Consider the following 23,190-nt stretch of genomic DNA (forward strand, 5'->3'; position numbering starts at 1 on the left):
CCCCTATACCAATTCCAATGGAACTTTGACTAGGAAAATTTGAGTTTTATGTGTGTTTTGAATACCTGTGTAATGTTTCTAGCTTTCTGATAGTTTCTTACTGCCCCCCTTCAGTCTTGGATTTTCTTTTACTAATTTTCATTCAGAGCTAAATTTACTTATGGAGTACCCTGGAGTTTAGACTCTAATGTCCATCATTATGAAGAAAAATACCACCCTGGTCTCAGGGAATGCAGTGAGGTAAGAGAAAGAGCATGGGCTCAGGAAACAGAGGGCACTGGAGGCTGCCTGTTTCCTGGCTGGAGGCCCTGGGCAAACCTCTCAGCATCAGCAGCCACAGGTGCCTCACCAAGGCCTGCCCAGAGCAGGGCCTGGTTGTAGGAATTGGATAGGACAGCAGGAGACAGAACAACAAAGAATGATGCTGGCTGACTAGAAATTTTGAGGATTTCCTGAAAGACAGAGAGCAGAGATTATATTTCTGAATAATTAGAAGCACAGGAAATTATCTACCAAAACATGGACAGATAAAATTCTCCATAGAAGGAGATAGTGTGTGTGTATGTGTAGCTGAGTCCAGAGTGAAGATGGAGTGAGAGGAAGCCCTGGAGTTTTCATTGGGAGGCTGCTTTTAGGGCTGCCAGGCTGGCCCTGGCTCTATTACATACAGAGGTATATATCCATAGGCTGAAGCTCAGAATGTGGGCACTGGTACAAGAAGGCAGGGCAATGCTCCATGAGGTCACTGTCCCCAAGAAAGGCTAGGAAGTGCCACACCTGGAAGAGAAGCTAAGGTGCACAGCTTTCAGGAGCATGCTGTGCCCCAACCCAACAGTCATCAGGGTCAGGTCATGTCCAAAAGAACAGACAGGGGTAGTGGGATTCTCAAATATAATAGGCAGACAACCAGGAATGAGCACACATTTGGGGAAAATCAACACCCAGAAAGAAAGGCACCGAATTTAATTAACAAAAGAAGTAATATCCAGTAAAAGAGAATTAATAGAATAAATTGAAGAAGACTTTAGAATACAGAAAATTAATATCCTTGGAGAGACTGAAGAAGACATTTCATCCATGAAAAAGAAACAACTAGAGATCTTAAAAGTTTTAATTTTATTAACATTATTAAAAAATATAGCAGGAGAGAGAGATAAACGATGACTAAATATACTAGAAAATCAAGCCAAACCATTTTACAAGAACATAGTACAAAAAGAAAAAAAGCATGAAAGAAAAATTAAGACACTTGAAAGCATAGATCTGGGCCAACATTTATCTAACAGAAGCTCCAGAGGATGGAAGAGAAACAATGGATGAGAATAATAATAATAAATGAAAAATTTCTAGTGCTAAAGAAAGGTACCACCTTTCAGACAGAAAAGGCCTATCTATTGCTTTAGATGAGACAAAGATACTGATACTTAATATATTCATGTGGATAAAAGGCACAATCTATCAGAAAACATATGACTCTATATGTACACAAAGATGGAGATTTGAAATATATAAAGCAAAAACAAAGAAATAGAAGGGGAAATCAACAAGTTCACAGAAATCATATTAAATAGATAAAAATTAAGTAGGATCTATTGCAGAGGTTTGCTAATGAGCATAAAAATTTCCTGCAAGTCTTATTAACAATGCAGATTCCAAGGACTTCATCTCCCCTCCAGATCCAATTCTGTATCTTTGAGTGGAGTATAAGAATTTACATTTCTGATTCTGGAAAAGATGGCAGCATGAGAAGTGAGGGCGAAATCTCCTCCCAAAACTACATGTAATACGAAAATGCAGCAAATACAATTATTCCTAAAAGAGTGACCAGAAATAAGATTTCACCAGCCAGTCTACATCTGGGAAAAGGGTAAAATAATAAAGCCACGACCTGGTGGGGCCCGAACACTCCCCCTACCCCAGCTCACTGGTGAGAGGAAAAGAATCAGAGCAGGGAGAGAGTAGAAGCCCAGGACTGCTAAATATCCAGCCCTAGAAGTCTACTCTGGGAGCACAAGCCCAAACTGCATGGTGCTCTGGAGATTAGAGGGGTTGAAAACCAAACTCAGAGACAGAGACTGGGAACAGGTTCCCACAGCTGGATGCCCTGGGACAAAAGAAAGGCAGGTACTTTGAAAGACTTCCCAACAGTGAGAGGGCTGCTAAAGGGGCAAGGATTCAGGAGAAGGAACATGTGGACAAAATAATCTCAACACACTCAGCCCAAAAGGTTGGGAACTTTCAGGAGCTTCAGGTGCTCCATACCCATGGCTGGCAATGCAGCCCTGAGGCCCCCCACCATGATAAGCAGCCTGCCTCTTCTTCCTCTTCACCAGCACCAGTGCAAAAACCTGCTGCCCCTGCCATTGTGCCAGACCAGCCAGAGGGAAGCCCCACCTACAGCAACTACATGGCTTGATGCAGAGGCTGCTCCCTGTATGTGGCTCACTGGCCCTGACAGTGGAGGTGGGGAAACAGGAAAGAGCTCACTCTTTAGGGTTGGCACTGATACCACTCACCTGCGATCACTGCCATTGCTCCAGGTACAGGGCAGCTCCGAAGAGCAGAGCTTCTGGACACTAGGGGGTGCTGCCTACACAAACCTAATATTTCTCACTATCTAATAGGATTATGAAAAGGCAGAAGAACCTTGTTCAATCAAAAATCCCTCAAACACCAGAAAGAGGGTTTAGTGAAACTGAAATCACCAATATTCCTGAAAAAGAATTCAAAATAAAAGTCATAAGCAAGTTGATGGAGCTACAGAAAAATATTCAAGAACTAAGGAATGAATTCAGTAGGGAGACAGACACCTAAAAATATACAGTAGCTGAAATGAAATATACAATGGAGGGATTTAAAAGGAGATTAGTGAAAGACCTATACCCTGAAAACTACAAGACACTCTTAAGAGAAATTAAAGAGGTCACTAACAAATGGAAACTCATCCCATGCTCCTGGCTAGGAAGAATTAATACCATCAAAATGGCCATCCTGCCAAAAGCAATATACAGATTCAATGCAACCCCTATCAAATTACCAACAGCATTCTTCAATGAACTGGAACAAATAGTTCAAAAATTCATATGGAACCGTCAAAGAGCCCGAATAGCCAACGCAATCCTGAGAAGGAAGAATAAAGTAGGGGGGATCTCGCTCCCCAACTTCAAGCTCTACTACAAAGCCACAGTAATCAAGACAATTTGGTAATGGCACAAGAACAGAGCCACAGACCAGTGGAACATATTAGAGACTCCAGACATTAACCCAAACATATATGGCCAATTAATATTTGATAAAGGAGCCATGGATATACAATGGGGAAATGACAGTCTCTTCAACAGATGATGCTGGCAAAACTGGACAGCTACATGTAAGAGAATGAAACTGGATCACTGTCTAACCCCATACACAAAAGTAAACTCCAAATGGATCAAAGACCTGAATGTAAGTCATGAAACCACAAAACTCTTAGAAAAAAACATAGGCAAAAATCTCATGGACATAAACATGAGTGACTTCTTCATGAACATATCTCCCTGGGCAAGGGAAACAAAGGCAAAAATGACAAGTGGGACTATATCAAGCTAAAAAGCTTCTGTACAGCAAAGGACACCATCAATAGAACAAAAAGGTATCCTACAGTATAGGAGAACATATTCATAAATGACAGATCCGATAAAGGATTGACACCCAAAATATATAAAGAGCTCACATGCCTCAACAAACAAAAAGCAAATAATCCAATTTAAAAATGGGCAGAGAAGCTGAATAGACAGTTCTCTAAAGAAGAAATCCAGATGGCCAACAGACACATGAAAAGATGCTCCACATCGCTTATCATCAGAGAAATGCAAATTAAAACCACAATGAGATATCACCTCACACCAGTAAGGATGGCTACCATCCAAAAGACAAACAACAACAAATGTTGGCGAGGTTGTGGAGAAAGGAGAACCCTCCTACACGGCTGGTGGGAATGTAAACTAGTTCAATCATTGTGAAAGGAGTATGGAGATTCCTCAGAATGCTCAAAATAGAAATACCATTTGACCCAGGAATTCGACTTCTAGGAATTTACCCTAAGAATGCAGCACTCCAGTTTTAAAAAGACAGATGCACCCCTATGTTTATCGCTGCACTGTTTACAATAGCCAAGATATGGAAGCAACATAAGTGTCCATCAGTAGATGAATGGATAAAGAAGATGTGGTACCTATACACAATGGAATATTACTCAGCCACAAGAAAAAAACAGATCCTACCATTCACAACAACATGGATGGAGCTAGAGGGTATTATGCTCAGTGACATAAGCCAAGCAGAGAAGGACAAGTACCAAATGATTTCACTCATATGTGGAGTATAAGAAAAAAGGAAAACTGAAGGAACAAAACAGCAGCAGAATCACAGAACCCAAGAATGGACTAATAGTTAGCAAAGGGAAAGGGAATGGGGACGATGGGTGGGAAGGGAGGGATAAGGGCAGGGAAAAAGAAAGAGGGCATTACAATTAGCATGTATAGTGCATGGGGGGCACAGGGAGGGCTGCGCAACACAGAGAGGACAAGTAGTGATTTTACAGCATCTTACTAAGCAGATGGACAATGACTGTGAAGAGGTATGTGGGGGGGACGTGGTGAAGGGGGGAACCTAGTAAACATAATGTTCTTTCTGTAATTGTAGATTAATGATACCAAAATAAAAAAAATAAAATAAAATAAAAGGAGATTGGATGAGGTGGAGGAGATGGTAAACACAATAGAAATTAGAGAACAGGAATACAGAGATACTGAGGCAGAGAGAGAAAAAAGGATCTCTAGGAATGAAAGAATATTTAGAGAACTGTGTGACCAATCCATAATGGAACAATATTTGCATTATAGGGATACCAGAAGAAAAAGAAGAGAGAAAAAGGAATAGCAAGTGTTTTTGAAGAAATAATTGTTGAAAACTCCCCAATCTGGGGAATAAATAGTCCCTCAGGCCATCTCCCAACACAAGGGACCCAAAAAAGACAATACCAAGACATATAATAATTAAAACAGCAAAGAGGGGGAGGCGGAGCCAGGATGGTGGCGTGAGTAGAGCAGTGGAAATCTCCTCCCAAAAACACATAGATCTATGAAAATATAACAAAGAAAACTCTTCCTAAAATAGAGACCAGAGGACACAGGACAATATCCAGACCACATCCACACCTGCAAGAACCCAGCGCCTTGCAAAGGGGGTAAGATACAAGCCCCGGCCCGGCGGGACTCAAGCATCCCTCCCCCGGCTCCCGGAGGGTGGAAAGAAACCGGAGCAGTTTTTTTTTTTGGGTGAGTGCTTTCTGGAAGCCTTAAAGGGACAGGGCCCCTGGTGCTAGGGAGGCAGGGCAGCAGGACCGGTGAGCGGGTGCCTGGGACCGGTGCCTGAGGACAAAGAACATTGTGCGTTTTTCCCTTTTTTTTTTTTTTTCTTGTTGAGTGCTTTTTGGAAGCCTTAAAGGGACGGGGACCCGGATGCCAGGGAGGCAGGGCGGTGGGACCAGTGGGCAGGTGCCTGAGACCAGTGTCTGAGGACGGAAAAAATCGGGCGTTTCCCCCCCCCTTTTTTTTTTGGCGAGTGCTTTTTGGAAGCCTTAAAGGGACAGAGACCCCAATACCAGCGAAACAGGGCAGCAAGACTGGTGAGCAGGTGCCTGAGACCGGCGCCTGGGGACAAAGAAAATCACGCATTTTTCCCTTTTTTTTTTGGCGAGTGCTTTTTGGAGCCTTGGAGGGACGGGGATCCCAATACCAGGGAGGCAGGGCAGCAAGACCGGTGGGCGGGTGCCTGGGACCGGTGCCTGAGGACAAAGAAACTTGCACGTTTCTCCCGTTTTTTCCTTTTTGGCGAGTGCTTTTTGGAGGCCTTAGAGGGACAGGGACCCCAGTGCCAGGGAGGCAGGGCGGCAGGGCCGGTGAGCGGGTGCCTGGGATTGGCGCCTGGGGATGGAGAGGGTCGCGCGTTTTTCCCTTTTTTTTTTTTGGTGAGTGCTTTTTGGAGGCCTTGGAGGGACGGGGACCCCAGTGCTAGGGAGGCAGGGCGGCAGGACCGGTGAGTGGGTGCCTGGGACCGGCGCCTGAGGACAAACAATATCGCGCGTTTTTCCCTTTTTTTTTGGTGGGTGCTTTTTGGAAGCCTTGAAGGGACAGGGACCCTGGTGCTAGGGAGGCAAGGCAGCAGGACTGGTGAGCAGGTGCCTGGGACCGGCACCTGAGGACAAAGAAAATCGCGTGTTTTTTTCCTTTTTTTTTTTTCTTTTTCCTCTTAAGTTGTTGCTGTTGTTGTTTTGGTTTGGAGAGTGCTTTTTGGAAGTCTTAAAGGGGCAGGACAGGACACTTAGACAAGAGGCAGGGAATCAGAGGATCTCTGGGCACTCTAACCCCCTGGGCAACAGGGAGCACAGAGGCCCCTTACAGAGATAAATAGCATCCTGGCCGCTACCCCTCCAACGGGGCTCCACCATTTTGGAGGAGCAGCCCCAGCCAGGCCATGCCCACAGCAACAGTGGAGATAAACTCCATAGCAAATGGGCAGGTAGCAGAAGCCCTGTCTCTGCACAGCTGACAAGCATAAGCCACCAGAGGTCGCTATTCTCCCAGGAGAGGAAGGCCACAAACCAACAAGAAGGGAAGCTCTTCCAGCGGTCACTCGTATCAGCTCTGCAAACTATCTCTATCACCATGAAAAGGCAAAACTACAGGCAGACAAAGATCACAGAGACAACACCTGAGAACGAGACAGACCTAACCAGTCCTCCTGAAAAAGAATTCAAAATAAAAATCATGAACATGCAGACAGAGATGGAGAGAAAAATGCAAGAGCAATGGGATGAGAGGCAGAGAAAAATGCAAGAGCAATGGGATGAAGTACGGAGGGAGATCCCAGATGTCAGGAAGGAGATCACAGAAGTGAAACAATCCCTGGAAGGATTTATAAGCACAATGGATAAGATACAAGAGACCATTGAAGGAATAGAAACTAGAGAACAGGAACGTATAGAAGCTGACATAGAGAGAGACAAAAGGATCTCCAGGAATGAAACAACACTAAGAGAACTATGTGACCAAACCAAAAGGAATAATATTCGTATTAGGGGTACCAGAAGAAGAAGAAAGAGCAAAAGGGATAGAAAGTCTCTTTGAAGAAATAATTGTTGAAAACTTCCCCAAACTGGGGGAGGAAATAATCGAACAGACCACGGAATTACACAGAACCCCCAACAGAAAGGATCCAAGGAGGACAACACCAAGACACATAATAATTAAAATGGCAAGGACCAAGGAAAAGGAAAGAATTTTAAAGGCAGCTAGAGAGAAAAAGGTCACCTATAAAGGAAAACCCATCAGGCTAACATCAGACTTCTCGACAGAAACCCTACAGGCCAGGAGGGAATGGCATGACATATTTAATGCAATGAAACAGAAGGGCCTTGAACCAAGGATACTGTATCCAGCATGACTATCATTTAAATATGATGGCGGGATTAAACAATTCCCAGACAAGCAAAAGCTGAGGGAATTTACTTCCCACAAACCACCTCTACAGGGCATCCTACAGGGACTGCTCTAGATGGGAGCACTCCTAAAAAGAGCACAGAACAAAACACACAACATATGAACAATGGAGGAGGAGGAATAAGAAGGGAGAGAAGAAAAGAATCTCCAGACAGTGTATATAACAGCTCAATAAGCGAGCTAAGTTAGGCAGTAAGATACTAGAGAAGCTAACCTTGAATCTTTGGTAACCAGGAATCTAAAGCCTACAATGGCAATAAGTACATATCTCTCAATAGTCACCCTAAATGTAAACGGACTAAATGCACCAATCAAAAGACACAGAGTAATAGAATGGATAAAAAAGCAAGACCCATCTACATGCTGCTTACAAGAAACTCACCTTAAACCCAAAGACAAGCACAGACTAAAAGTCAAGGAATGGAAAAACATATTTCAGGGAAACAACAGTGAGAAGAGAGCAGGGGTTGCAGTACTAACATCAGACAAAATAGACTTCAAAACAAAGAAAGTAACAAGAGATAAAGAAGGACACTACATAATGATAAAGGGCTCAGTCCAACAAGAGGATATAACCATTCTAAATATATATGCAACCAATAGAGCAGCACCAGCATATGTGAAACAAATACTAACAGAACTAAAGAGGGAAATAGACTGCAATGCATTCATTTTAGGAGACTTCAACACACCACTCATCCCAAAGGATAGATCTGCTGGGCAGAAAATAAGTAAGGACACACAGGCACTGAACAACACCCTAGAACAGATGGACCTAATAGACATCTATAGAACTCTACATCCAAAAGCAACAGGATATACATTCTTCTCAAGGGCACATGGAACATTCTCCAGAATAGACCACATACTAGGTCACAAAAAGAGCCTCAGTAAATTCCAAAATATTGAAATTCTACCAACCAATTTTTCAGACCACAAAGGTATAAAAGTAGAAATAAATTCTACAAAGAAAACAAAAAGGCTCACAACACATGGAGGCTTAACAACATGCCACTAAATAATCAATGGATCAATGAACAAATCAAAATAGAGATCAAGGAATATATAGAAACAAATGACAACAATAACACAAAGCCCCAACTTCTGTGGGACGCAGCAAAAGCAGTCTTAAGAGGAAAGTATATAGAAATCCAGGCACACTTGAAGAAGGAAGAACAATCCCAAATGAGTAGTCTAACATCACAATTATCAAAACTGAAAAAGAAGAACAAATGAGGCCTAAAGTCAGCAGAAGGAGGGACATAATAAAGATCAGAGAAGAAATAAACAAAATTGAGAAGAATGAAACAATAGCAAAAATCAACGAAACCAAGAGCTGGTTCTTTGAGAAAATAAACAAAATAGATAAGCCTCTAGCCAAACTTATTAAGAGAAAAAGAGAATCAACACACATCAACATAATCAGAAATGAGAATGGAAAAATCATGACAGACTCCATAGAAATACAAAGAATCATTAAAGACTACTATGAAAACCTATATGCCAACAAGCTAGAAAACCTAGAAGAAATGGACAACTTCCTAGAAAAATACAACCTCCCAAGACTGACCAAGGAAGAAACACAAAAGTTACACAAACCAATTATGAGCAAAGAAATTGAAATGGAAATAAAAAACTACCCAAGAACAAAACCCTGGGGCTGGAAGGATTTACCTCGGAATTTTATCAGATACACAGAGAAGACATAATACCCATTCTCCTTAAAGTGTTCCAAAAAATAGAAGAAGAGGGAATACTCCCAAACTCATTCTATGAAGCCAACATCACCCTAATACCAAAACCAGGCAAAGACCCCACCAAAAAAGAAAATTACAGACCAATATCCCTGATGAATGTAGATGCAAAAATACTCAATAAAATAGTAGCAAACCGAATTCAAAAATATATCAAACGGATCATACACCATGACCAAGTGGGATTCATCCCAGGGATGCAAGGATGGTACAACATTAGAAAATCCATCAATATCATCCACCACATCAACAAAAAGAAAGACAAAAACCACATGATCATCTCCATAGATGCTGAAAAAGCATTTGACAAAATTCAACATCCATTCATGATAAAAACTCTCAGCAAAATGGGAATAGAGGGCAAGTACCTCAACATAATAAAGGCCATATATGATAAACCCACAGCCAGCATTATACTGAACAGCGAGAAGCTGAAAGCATTTCCTCTGAGATCGGGAACAAGACAGGGATGCCCACTCTCCCCACTGTTATTTAACATAGTACTGGAGGTCCTAGCCATGGCAATCAGACAAAACAAAGAAATACAAGGAATCCAGATTGGTATAGAAGAAGTTAAACTGTCACTATTTGCAGATGATATGATACTGTACATAAAAAACCCTAAAGACTCCACTCCAAAACTACTAGAACTGATATCGGAATACAGCAAAGTTGCAGGATACAAAATTAACACACAGAAATCTGTAGCTTTCCTATACACTAACAATGAACCAATAGAAAGAGAAATCAGGAAAACAATTCCATTCACCATTGCATCAAAAAGAATAAAATACCTAGGAATAAACCTAACCAAAGAAGTGAAAGACTTATACTCTGAAAACTACAAGTCACTCTTAAGAGAAATTAAAGGGGACACTAATAAATGCAAACTCATCCCATGATCATGGCTAGGAAGAATTAATATTGTCAAAATGGCCATCCTGCCCAAAGCAATATACAGATTTCATGCAATCCCTCTCAAATTACCAGCAACATTCTTCAATGAACTGGAACAAATAATTCAAAAATTCATATGGAAACACCAAAGATCCCGAATAGCCAAAGCAATCCTGAAAAAGAAGAATAAAGTAGGGGGGATCTCACTCCCCAACTTCAAGCTCTACTACAAAGCCATAGTAATCAAGACAATTTAGTACTGGCACAAGAACAGAGCCACAGACCAGTGGAACAGATTAGAGACTCCAGAAATTAACCCAAACATATATGGTCAATTCATATTTGATAAAGGAGCCATGGACATACAATGGCAAAATGACAGTCTCTTCAACAGATGGTGCTGGCAAAACTGGACAGCTACATGTAGGAGAATGAAACTGGACCATTGTCTAACCCCATATACAAAGGTAAACTCAAAATGGATCAAAGACCTGAATGTAAGTCATGAAACCATTAAACTCTTGGAAAAAAACATAGGCAAAAACCTCTTAGACATAAACATGAGTGACCTCTTCTTGAACATATCTCCCCGGGCAAGGAAAACAACAGCAAAAATGAGCAAGCGGGACTACATTAAGCTGAAAAGGTTCTGTACAGCGAAAGATACCATCAATAGAACAAAAAGGAACCCTACAGTATGGGAGAATATATTTGAAAATGACACATCCGATAAAGGCTTGACATCCAGAATATATAAAGAGCTCACACACCTCAACAAACAAAAAACAAATAACCCAATTAAAAAATGGGCAGAGGAACTGAACAGACAGTTCTCTAAAAAAGAAATACAGACGGCCAACAGACACATGAAAAGATGCTGCACATCGCTAATTATCAGAGAAATACAAATTAAAACTACAATGAGGTATCACCTTACACCAGTAAGGATAGCTGTCATCCAAAAGACAAACAACAACAAATGTTGGCGAGGCTGTGGAGAAAGGGGAACCCTCCTACACTGCTGGTGGGAATGTAACTTAGTTCAACCATTGTGGGAAGCAGTATGGAGGTTCATCAAAATGCTCAAAACAGTCCTACCAATTGACCCAGGAATTCCACTCCTAGGAATTTACCCTAGGAACGCAGCAATCAAGTTTGAGAAAGACAGATGCACCCCTATGTTTATCGCAGCACTATTTACAATAGCCAAGAATTGGAATCAACCTAAATGTCCATCGGTAGATGAATGGATAAAGAAGATGTGGTACATATACACAATGGAATACTACTCAGCCATAAGAAGTGGAAAAATCCAACCATTTGCAGCAACATGGATGGAGCTGGAGAGTATTATGCTCAGTGAAATAAGTCAAGCGGAGAAAGAGAAATACCACATGATTTCACTCATCTGAGGAGTATAAGAACAAAGGTAAAACTGAAGGAACAAAACAGCAGCGGAATTACAGAACCCAAAAATGGACTAACAGGTACCAAAGGGAAAGGAACTGGGGAGGATGGGTGGGCAGGGAGGGATAAGGGGGGGGAAGAAGAAGGGAGGTATTAAGATTAGCATGCATGGGGGGGGAGGGAGAAAAGGGAGGGTGGGCTGTACAACACAGAGAAGACAAGTAGTGATTCTACAACATTTTGCTAAGCTGATGGACAGTAACCGTAATGTGGTTTTTAGGGGGGACCTGATATAGGGGAGAGCATAGTAAACATAGTATTCTTCATGTAAGTGTAGATTAAAGATTAAAAAAAAAAGAAAGAAAGAAAGAAAGAAAACGGGGATTACTCCTTGATAGGATAAAACTATTGGTAAATCAAAGATCAACGCATGCTTTAAACATCCTTAATGTTGATCACTTAAAGGGTGTCAGATGATCAGCTAAGGAGGTACTCTTTTCTGATAATATTCCTTTCTCTTAATAAAAAAAAAAAAAGCAGTTCCTGTGTGCTGACCTCCAATGAGTTCCACACAGTGGTATAGAGGGCATGTCAAAGTGTGGGCAAAGGGTCTGTTTGTTTCTATGCAGAAGATCAAGGTCTAGCTTGGATACTCAGAAAATGAACTAAGATACGATATGAGGAGAAGCATCCGGCATCAGCACTCTCTGGAGGACTCGTTCCAGGGGATGATCATCAAAAAGCCTCCACAGGGATCCGGACGATGCTGTGGTTGTGGCTGCATCCACCCCACCATTTCCTGGACTTGTCATTGGAATTAGGAGGGAGATGTCTAGGCTGGCATGTGCATACAGTGAGACAACGAATTTGACCGGATCTGTACTGTTGGAACTCAACCAGGAGTTGGGAGGGGTGCAAGTTGTAGCACTCCAAAATCTTATGACTATAGACTATCTATGGTCAAAAGAACATATGGGATGTGTACAGATCCCAGAAATGGGTTGCTTTAACTTGTCTGATTTCTCTCAGACTGTTCAAGTACAGTTGGACAATATCCATCATATCATAGACAAATTTTCACAAATGCCTAACTGGTTTTCTTGGCTCCACTGGAGATGGCTGGTAATTATAGATTTGCACTGTTTATGTCACCATATTCCTATTATGTTAATATGTGTGCACAAGTTAGTTTTCTTCTTCCTTCCTAATTACAACCCTTAAGTAGAATTCGTACCTTATCTCTAATTTACCGAGTATCATAATTCCTCCAGGTGGTAAAGATACCTCGAGACAAGTGCTGGGCATAGAAGCCACAGGGCATAAATCTGCAAATAAGTAAAAAGCTAACCTTTTCAAACAATATGGCTTCTCTCTCACTTACCAACTTTACATTTCCCTGTATGGCCCCGGAAGATGAATGGTTAGCCAGAGATGGGTAAGATTCCTCGAGGGAGGAACAACCTAAGACAGGCACAGTCACAGGGGGGCCATTAGGTGAGAAATTGGGGATCAACAGAGGTGAGGCTCAGAACCTCATCCCCCCTGCTTTGAGAGAAATCTTCTGCATCCGTGGATGTTTTGTTGCCCTTGTCTAGCTTGGATTAATACTTAGTCCATAGGCACACACCTGATCATCTACATTTGCCCTCGTACAGCACTGAACTATGTTTTCTACCTTTATCTTGCATCTACCTACCACTTCAGCATTTTATTAAAAATAAAAATAATAATAATAATAAAGGGAGAAATGTGGGATCCACATATAAATCAAGTATAAAAATCAAACGAATATTCATATTTGACCTGATTGTTTATAGTTCATAATGCGTGATCAAAACCGAAAGTTTCTGTGATGAATGCCCTTGTACTGTTCACCATCTAAGAATTTATTCACTATGTAAGAATTCGTTCACCGTGTAAGAACTTGTTCATTATGCTTCAGAAGATTGGAGACTGACGAGAATTAGGCTTGAGATGGATTAATGATTGTACATTGAGCATTGACCGCCCTATACTGAATTTTATTGCGGTTAACAACCATTTGATCAATAAATATGAGAGATGCCCTCTCAAAACAAAACAAAACAAAACAAAACAAAAAACAGCAAAGATCCAGGACACGGACAGAGTATTAAAAGCAGCCAGAGAGAAAAAAGACCACCTACAAGGAAAACCCATCAGGCTATCATCAGACTTCTCAACAGAAACCTTACAGGCCAGATGGGAATGGCATGATATATTCAATGCAATGAAACAGAAGAGCCTAGACACAAGAATACTCTACCCAGCAAGATTTTCACTTAAATTCGAAGGAGGGATTAAACAATTCCCAGGTAAGCAGCAAAAGCTGAGGGTATTAACGTCCCACAAACCATCTCTACGGTATATTTTAAAGGGACTGCTCTAAATGGAAGGGCTCCTAAGGCTAAATAGCTGTCACCAGAGAAAATAAAGCCACAGTAAAGGAAGAAGACTAATTAATTACTAACCAAATATAAAATTAAAATCAGCTACCCACGAAGTCAGTCAAGGGATACATAAAGAGTACAGAATATGACACCTAACATATAAAGAGCGGAGTAGGAAGAAAAAGAAGGGAGGAAAAAAAATCTTCAGACTGTTTATAATAGTATAATAAGTGAGTTAAATTAGACTGTTAGATAATAAAGAAGCTGCTCTTGAACCTTTGGTAACCATGAATCCAAAGCCTGTAATGGCAATAAATACATATCTATAGATAATCACCCTAAATGTCAATGGACTGAATACACCAATCAAAAGACATAGAGTTACAAAATGGATAAAAAAGCAAGACCCATCTATAGGCTGCCTACAAGAGACTCACTTCAACCCAGACATACACAGACTAAAAGTGAAGGGATGGAAAATGATATTTCATGCAAACAACAGGGAGAAAAAAGCAGGAGTTGCAATACTTGTATCAGATAAAATAGACTTCAAAACACAGAAAGTAATAAGAGATAAAGAAGGACATTACATAATGATAAAGGGGTCAGTCTAACAAGAGGATATAACCATTATAAATATCTATGCAACCAACTTAGGAGGACTCAAATATGTACAAAAATACTAACAGAATTAAAGGGGGAATAGAATGAAATGCATTCATTTAAGGAGACTTCAACACACCTCTTACTCCAAAGGACAGATCAACCAGATGGAAAATAAGTAAGGAGACAGAGGCAACCAGATGGAAAATAAGTAAGGAGACAGAGGCACTGAACAACACATTAGAACAGATGGACCTATCAGATATCTACAGAACACTCCAGCCAAAAGCAGCAGGATACACATTCTTCTTAAGTGCACATGGAACATTTTCAAGAATAGATCATATATTAGGCCACAAAAAGAGCCTCAGCAAATTAAAAAATATTAACTTGTACCAACCACCTGCTCACATCACAAAGGTATGAAACTAGAAATAAATTGTACAAAGAAAACAAAAAGGCTCAGAAATACATGGCGGCTTCATAACATGGTCCTAAATAATCAATGGACCAATGACCAAATTAAAACAGAGATCAAGCAATATATGGAGACAAATGAAGACACCTCAACAACTGCAGCAAAGGCAGTTCTAAGAGAAAAGTATATAGCAATTCAGGCTTATCTCAAGAAGGAAGAACAATCCCAAATGAACAGTCTAAATTCACAATTAATGAAACTGGAAAAAGAAGAACAGATGAGGTCCAAAGTCAGTAGAAAGAGGGACATAATAAAGATCAGAGAAGAAATAAATAAAGTTGAGAGGAATAAAACAATAGAAAGAATTAATGAAACCAAGAGCTGGTTCTTTGAGAATATAAACAAAATAGATAAACCCCTACCCAGACTTATCATGAAAAAAAAAAGAGATTCTACACACATAAACAGAATCAGAAATGAGAAAGGAAAAAATCATCACAGACACCACAGAAATACAAAGAATTATTAGAGAATACTATGAAAAATTATATGCTAACAAATTGGGTAACCTAGAAGAAGAGTGTACTTTTCTAGAATAATACAACCTGTGAAGACTGACCCAGGAAGAAACAGAAAATCTAAACAGACCAATTACTAGCAATGAAATTGAATCGCACATCAAAAAACTACCCAAGAACAAAACCCCGGACCAGATGGCTTCACCATAGAATTTTATCAGACATTTAGAGAATACCTAATACCCATCCTCCTTAAAGTTTTCCAAAAAGTAGAAGAGGAGAGAATACTTCCAAACTCATTCTATGAAGCCAGCATAACTCTAATACCAAAACCACACAAAGAGAACACAAAAAAAGAAAATGACAGACCAATATCCCTGATGTATATTCTATAGATGCAAACATACTCAACAAAATATTAGCAAACCGAATTAAAAAATACATCAAAGAGATCGCACATCATGATCAAGTGGAATTCATTCCAGGGATGCAAGGATGGTACAATATTAGAAAATCCATCAATATCATGCACCACATCAATAAAAAGGTCAAAAATCATATGATCATCTTCGTAGATGCTGAAAAAGCATTTGACAAAATACAACACCCATTCATGATAAAAATCTCTCAACAAAATGGGTATACAGGGCAAGTACCTCAACATAATAAGGGCCATATATGACAAAACCACAGCCAACATAATACTTAACAGCAAGAAGCTGATAGCCTTTCCTGTAAGATAGGGCACAAGACAAGGATGCCCACTCTTCCCACTTTTATTCAACATAGTACTGGAGGTCCTAGTCACAACAATCAGACAACACAAAGAAATAAAAGGTATCCAGATTGGTAAGGAAGAAGTTAAACTGTCACTGTTTGCAGATAACATGATATTGTATATGAAAACCCCTAAATAATCCACTCCAAAAGTACTAGAACTAATATCTGAATTCTGCAAAGTTGCAGGATACAAAATTAATACACAGTAATATGTTGCATTCCTATATACTAATGATGAACTAGCAGAGAAAGAAATCAGGAAAACAACTCCATTCACAATTGCATCAAAAAGAAATAAAATACCTAGGAATAAACCTAACCAAGGAAGTGAAAGACCTATACCTGAAAACTACAAGACACTTGAGAGAAATTAAAGAGGACACATATAAATGGAAATACATCCCATGCTCTTGGGTAGGAAGAATTAATATTGTCAAAATGGCCATCATGCCTAAAGCAATCTATAGATTCAGTGCAACCCCTATTAAAATACCAAGGGCATTCTTCAATGAACTAGAATAGTTATAAAATTCACATGGAATCATAAAAAACCCTGAGTAGCCAAAACAATCCTTAGAAGGAACAATAAAGCGGGGGCCAGGGGAATTATGCTCCCCAACTTCAAGCTCTACTACAAAGCCACAATAATCAAGACAATTTGGTACTGGCACAAGAACAGAGCCATAGATCAATGGAATAGAATAGACAGCCCTGATATAAACCCACACACATATGACAAATTAACATACAATAAAGGAGCCAAGGATATACAATCGAAAATGATAGCCTCTTCATCAACTGGTGTTGGCAAAAGTGGACAGCTACATGTAAGAGAATGAAACTGAATTACTGTCTACCTCCATACACAAAAGTAAACTCGAAATGAATCAAGGACCTGAATGTAAGTCATGAAACCATAAAACTCTCAGAAGAAAACATAGGCAAAAATCTCTTGAATATAAACATGAGCAATTTGTTCTTGAAAGCATCTCCTCGAGCAAGGGAAACAAAAGCAAAAATGAAGACGTGGGACTATATCAAACTAAAAACCTTCTGTACAGCAAAGGACACTATCAGTAGAACAAAAAGGCATCCTACAGTATGGGAGAATATATTCATAAATGACATATCTGATAAGGGGTTAACATCTAAAATATATAAAGAGTTCATATGCCTCAACATCCAAAAAGAAAATAACCCGATTAAAAAATGGGCAGAGGATCTGAACAGACACATCTCCAAAGAAGAAATTCAGATGGCCAACAGCACATGAAAAGATGCTCCACATCACTAGTCATCAGAGAAATGCAAATTAAAACCACAATGAGATATCACCTCACACCAGTTAGGATTGCCAACATTCAAAAGACAAGCAACAATAAATGCTGGCAAGGATGCAGAGAAAGGGGAACCCTCCTACACTGCTGGTGGGAATATAAATTAGTTCAACCATTGTGGAAAGCAATATGGAGGTTCCTCCAAAAACTCAAAGTAGAAATACCATTTGACCCGGGAATTCCACTTCTAGGAATTTACCCTAAGAAAAAGGATCACAGATTCAAAAAGACATATGCATCCCTATGTTTATCGCAGCACTATTTACAATAGCCAAGACATGGAAGCAACCTAAGAGTCCAGCAGTAGATGAATGGATAAAGAAGATGTGGTATATATATACAATGGAATATTACTCAGTCATAAGAAGAAAATAAATCCTACTATTTGCAACAACATAGATGGAGCTATAGGGTATTATGCTCAGTGAAATAAGCCAGGTGGTGAAAAACAAGTACCAAATTATTTCACTCATCTGTGGAGTATAACAACAAAGCAAAAACTGAAGGAACAAAACAACAGCAGACTCATAGAACCCAAGAATGGACTAGTGGTTACCAAAGGGAAAGGGGCTAGGGAGGGTAGATGGAAAGGAAGGGATAAGGGGATTGAGGGGTATTATGATTAGCGCACATAATATAGGGGGGACATGGGGAAGGAAGTATAGTACAGAGAAGACAAGTAGTCAATTTACAGCATCTTCCTATGCTGATGGACAGTGGCTGTAATGGAGTATGTGGGGTGTACAGGGGGGAATGTAGTGAGCACAATGTTGTTCATGTGAAACCTTAGCATAAGATTGTGTATCAATGATTCCTTAATAAAAAAAAAGAGTAAAGAGTAAACCAAGTGCACAGGAAAAAAAAAAAAGAATTCAGATTTCTAATAAGCAGCCTAGGTGATTCTGATAGAGGTGGTCTGGGACCACAGTCTAAGACTCACCAGGTTAAATAACTCAACTAATAGCTTGATTTAATAGATATATTGAGAAACTTGTACCAAAAAGAGAATGATAATTTTTTTGAAATACCATGGACAGTCATAAAAATGACCTGGTAGACCACAAATAAAACCTCAAAAACTTCCAAAAAACAGTAACCAAACAAGTCAGTTTCTGATCATAATATAGTCAAATTAGAAATTAACAAAAAAGGGTAGCAAGAAAACAAAAACAAAAATAGACAAGCAAAAAGAACTTTTTTACTTAGAACATCTATAAAAACTCTTCTAAATAAAGAAAGAAAAAGTCCTAAAACCACAAATATTGGAAACAAATGACAGTGAAAACACTACATACTTAGTAAAATTTGTGGGATAAAGACAAAGCTGTGTTCAAAGGAAAATTCATACCCTTAAAACTGCTATATTCGAAATCAAGACTGAAAATATAAGAACACTCTACTGGGTAGAAGGATCACTATATCTCTTGCTTCTGGACCTGTATTTCATAGACAGTTAATACTTGTGCAGCATCGCTCCACATGAATTATTCATGTTTGTCTCTGAATTAGTCCTACTCAAAAGGCCTTGTGCTGTGTGACCCACATGCCCAGGACCTGATTAATGCCATCAGCTAGGCTGTCTTTGGGTGAGCTGTCCAGTTGGGCATTTCTGGGTGCATTCTGGGCACCATGCCCCTGATGGTTCTGGGTACCAGGGGCTAACTCATGTTCCACTGGGAAAGAGAAAGACCTTTCCTCCTCTCTTGTCAGACACCAACCAAGCTTCATTGTCTAAACCAGATGTTGCAAGCTGGTGGTCTGAAGGCCAAATCAGGCCAGGAATATCTTTTATTTGGTTCACAGAAAATTGTGAATTAGTTACCAATATTAAAATATTGAGAGAAACTAAACACAAAAAAACTCAGGCACCTGGCTTCTCTTTAAACTAGAAAGCCTGAGACCACTGGACCCCGGTTTCCATGCAATGACAGTCAGCTGAGCTGTGTCTAGACTGTTCTCTACATCCTCATCACTGCCTGCCATGCCTTGATACCCAGGCCCAGGGCTGTGCTTGTTAACCTGACTGCCTCACTCATGTCATTTAATTTATTTGTTATAACTCATACTATGTGACAGGAATTACAGTATTTCAGGATTCAAACTCCATCAGTCAGAGTGGGGTATGAGAATTCCCACTATACCCCAAGCAGCACAAAATTTATTTGTCAGATTACATGTCCTGATTCATAGTTTGGAAAATACTTTGGAAAATTGTGTTCAGTAGTGATGTGATGACTGAACTCAGCTTGTGTAGGCTGGCCAGAGTGCCTAATCAGCATTTATACACTCCCTTGTTCATTGATTCAATCAATCATTCAATTCAAAAAAGATTTATTTGCAAACAAATTCTGTGCCAGGCACAGAATTTCTAAGGACCAGAGATACAGAAAGGCAAAGAGAGTGCACACCTCTGCTATCATGAGGTTTACATCTGGGGTTGAGGAAGGGTGTTTCAAACCCTACATATGTAACTTGCAAATATACTACAGAGAGTCCTTAGATGAGTAGGTGCTCCATGAACTATTATGTATCCTATACTCCAACGGACTTGGTAATCAGAAACAAGGTTTCCTATAAACTCTACCTAGGATTCACAATTTCAGAGTTGATAGGTCCAGGAAATACATAATCTATTCTTTGTCAGAGGAGAAGAATGGGGACTCCAAAAGAGTGTGACTTAGCCAAGACCCCATAGAATTTATGGAAAAGCCCAAACTACCCTCTCTAGGCTTGCTAAGTCTCAGTCATTTGTTCCTTTTACTGTCTAAAATAGGAGCGACAAGTTCCAACATCTTCGGACGATGTAATGTAGCATAAAATGGCAATGTGAGTCTCAGTATTACACAATAGGGAGTGGTGAGGATCAAGGCAAACAAGAGATACGTGCTCAGAATAAAAGTTTTCTAACAAAATAGGACAGCAACAATCATAGCCTTAGCACATCAGGCTGGCCAATGAAACACCCATGAGCTGAAGCTGGCCCTTACAGTCACAGTTCCAGGCCCTCCTCTTTGGTCACACCCTCTTCCATGCATCACTATATTTCTACCCTTATCTTGAATTCGAGCATAATTTTTTCAACTTATAAGTAACAAGAAGTCCTCTTCTGTATGCCCCTATTATCTCTGGATTGCTTTTTTTCAAATTCAAAACGTATTTTGATTATGGCCAAAGTGAGGAAAACCAAATTATGAAGGGTTCATATTCATTTTCTCAATATAATAATGCCTTAATTTATAGTTGAGCCTTCAATAATGTGGGATTTAAGGGCACCAACCATGCCCCAACCCATGCAGTTGAAAATTTACGTGTAACTTTTGACTTCCCCAAAACTTAATTACTAATAACCCTACTGTTTACTAGAAGCCTTACTGATCCATAGTCAATTAACACATATTTTATATCCTGTACATATTATACACTATATTCTTGCAAGAAAGCAAGTTAGAGAAAAGAAATTTTTTTCAAATTGTTATAAATCTCCAAAAATTTTTCTTCATATTTACTGAAAAAAACTTGCTTAGAGCAGACTCACATACTTCAAACCTGTGTTGCTCAAGGGTTGACTATAGTAACACAAAATTAATTTTCTATTTATTTAAAATTCACCTCTTTCAATAGGTAAAAACCTAAATGAAATAATTTCCTATGAAAACATTTCTAATAAAGAAGCAAATCCTACCATTTGCAACAACATAGATGGAGCTAGAGGGTACTATGCTCAGTGAAATAAGCCAGGCAGAGAAAAACAAGTACCAAATGATTTCCCTCATTTGTGGAGTATAACAATGAAGCAAAACTGAAGGAACAAAACAACAGCAGACTCACAGACTCCAAGAAGGGACTAGTGGTTACCAAAGGGGAGTGATGGTGGAGGGTGCGTGGGAAGGGAGGGAGAAGGGGATTGAGGAGTCTTATGATGCGTGTGTGGGGTCACAAGGAAGACAGTGTAGCATAAAGAAGGCAAATAGTGACTGTGGCATCTTACTAAACTGATGGACAGTGACTGCAAAGGGGTGTGGAGAGGACTTGATAATATGGGTGAATGTAGTAAGCACATTGTGAAACCTTCACAAGAGTATATGTCAATGATACTTTAATAAAAATAAAAAGAAAATATTTCTAATAAATACTCCTTTTTTTCATTAGAAGAGTGTGTTGAACATTAATTTAGTCTTTTCTTGATATTAATGGTCAATATTCTGGACAAAAATTGATCTGTAATACAGGAGGTGTTGTCAGGAGCTATGACAGGTTTGTATCTTTCATTTATTATTTTAAGTGATATTCTTTCCTACCTGAGTTTCCAGAAGTGCAGGATATGGTTTTAAAGATAAGAGCTCAGCCTCTTCCCATCCCTTTCTGTCTTTTGTGAACCTCTGTGAATTTTTGTTGCTGTTTCATTTTGTTTCTTACTTTATAGTTATCTTAATTTTGTATAATGTAGTAGTGATTTTAGCTTTGAATTTTAAATTTCTTTTATTAGCCCCCAAATCCAAGCCACAAGGTCTAAATTATCTCCAAAACTTTCCTTCTGTTTGAAGTAGACTCTAATTTTCAGGCCTTCTGATTCAGAATCGCTGGAAATTCTGTTAAAAACTGTTACCTCCAATATACAAATTCTGTTAGATTAAAAATTAGACCTAAAATATACATTTTCAGCAAATATCCTTAGAGATTCTTGTGCGTATCAAAAATTGAGATCCACAGTTCTGTCTTTTCCTTTTAACTGTGGTTCTCAAACATTGCTTCAAATTATGTAGGGTTGGGGGGCAGGCACTTAAAAAAAGGAACTGTGCCTGAGCCCAAACCCAGCCGAACCAGAACCTCTGAGTGGTGGGACCGGGACATTTTATTTTTTTGATTTAGTTTTTCAGTTTTTATTTTGAGGTAACTGTAGATTTCACATGCAATTTGTAAGAAACAATACAGAGAGATCCCATGTACCCTTCAACCAGTTTCACCCATGGAAAATCTCACCTAACTATAGTCCACTAGCACACCAGGAAATTGACATCAATACAATCCTACTGAGCTTTTTAAACAAGGTCTGTTTTTCCACTTTCTCACTTTCTTCTTTGCTGATGTTTAGTTCTATTGAAGCAACTTACCTCCTTCATGTGCTAGCTTTTAAAAAACTTATTTTGAAAAAATGTAAAACTCATGGAAAATTTACCACAATAGCATAATAGGATGGTAAAATGATGACCCAAATGCCTTTCACCTACATTCACCAATTCTTTGAAGATCTGAGAACAAGGACCTTCTCTTATATAGCCACAAAATAATTACTGAATTCAGAAAATTTAATGTCAGTTTAATATTGTTATTTAATACAATTAATTTTCAAATGTTAATTTCTCAAAACCATCCTTAAATTTCTAGCAACCTCCCTCCCCTTCCACCCCAAGGATCTCACATGGCATAATTGTGGTATTTCCTTATTCTTCTTTAACCTGGAACAGCCTTTCTCTATCTCTCATGCCACTGACATTTTCAAAGATTCCAGGGCAGTTGTTTGGGAGAC

At 39.5% G+C, this 23,190-nt stretch overlaps 1 protein-coding gene across 10 annotated transcripts in view; it reads right to left on the reverse strand.

Moving 5' to 3' along the window:
• The window catches only part of KATNIP (katanin interacting protein), a 223,100-nt gene that overhangs the window by 93,359 nt on the left and 106,551 nt on the right, over positions 1-23,190 (reverse strand). The window lies entirely within an intron of this gene.

Source organism: Manis javanica, chromosome 10 (assembly GCF_040802235.1).
Source record: "Manis javanica isolate MJ-LG chromosome 10, MJ_LKY, whole genome shotgun sequence".
NCBI classification, from domain to species: Eukaryota; Metazoa; Chordata; class Mammalia; order Pholidota; family Manidae; genus Manis; species Manis javanica.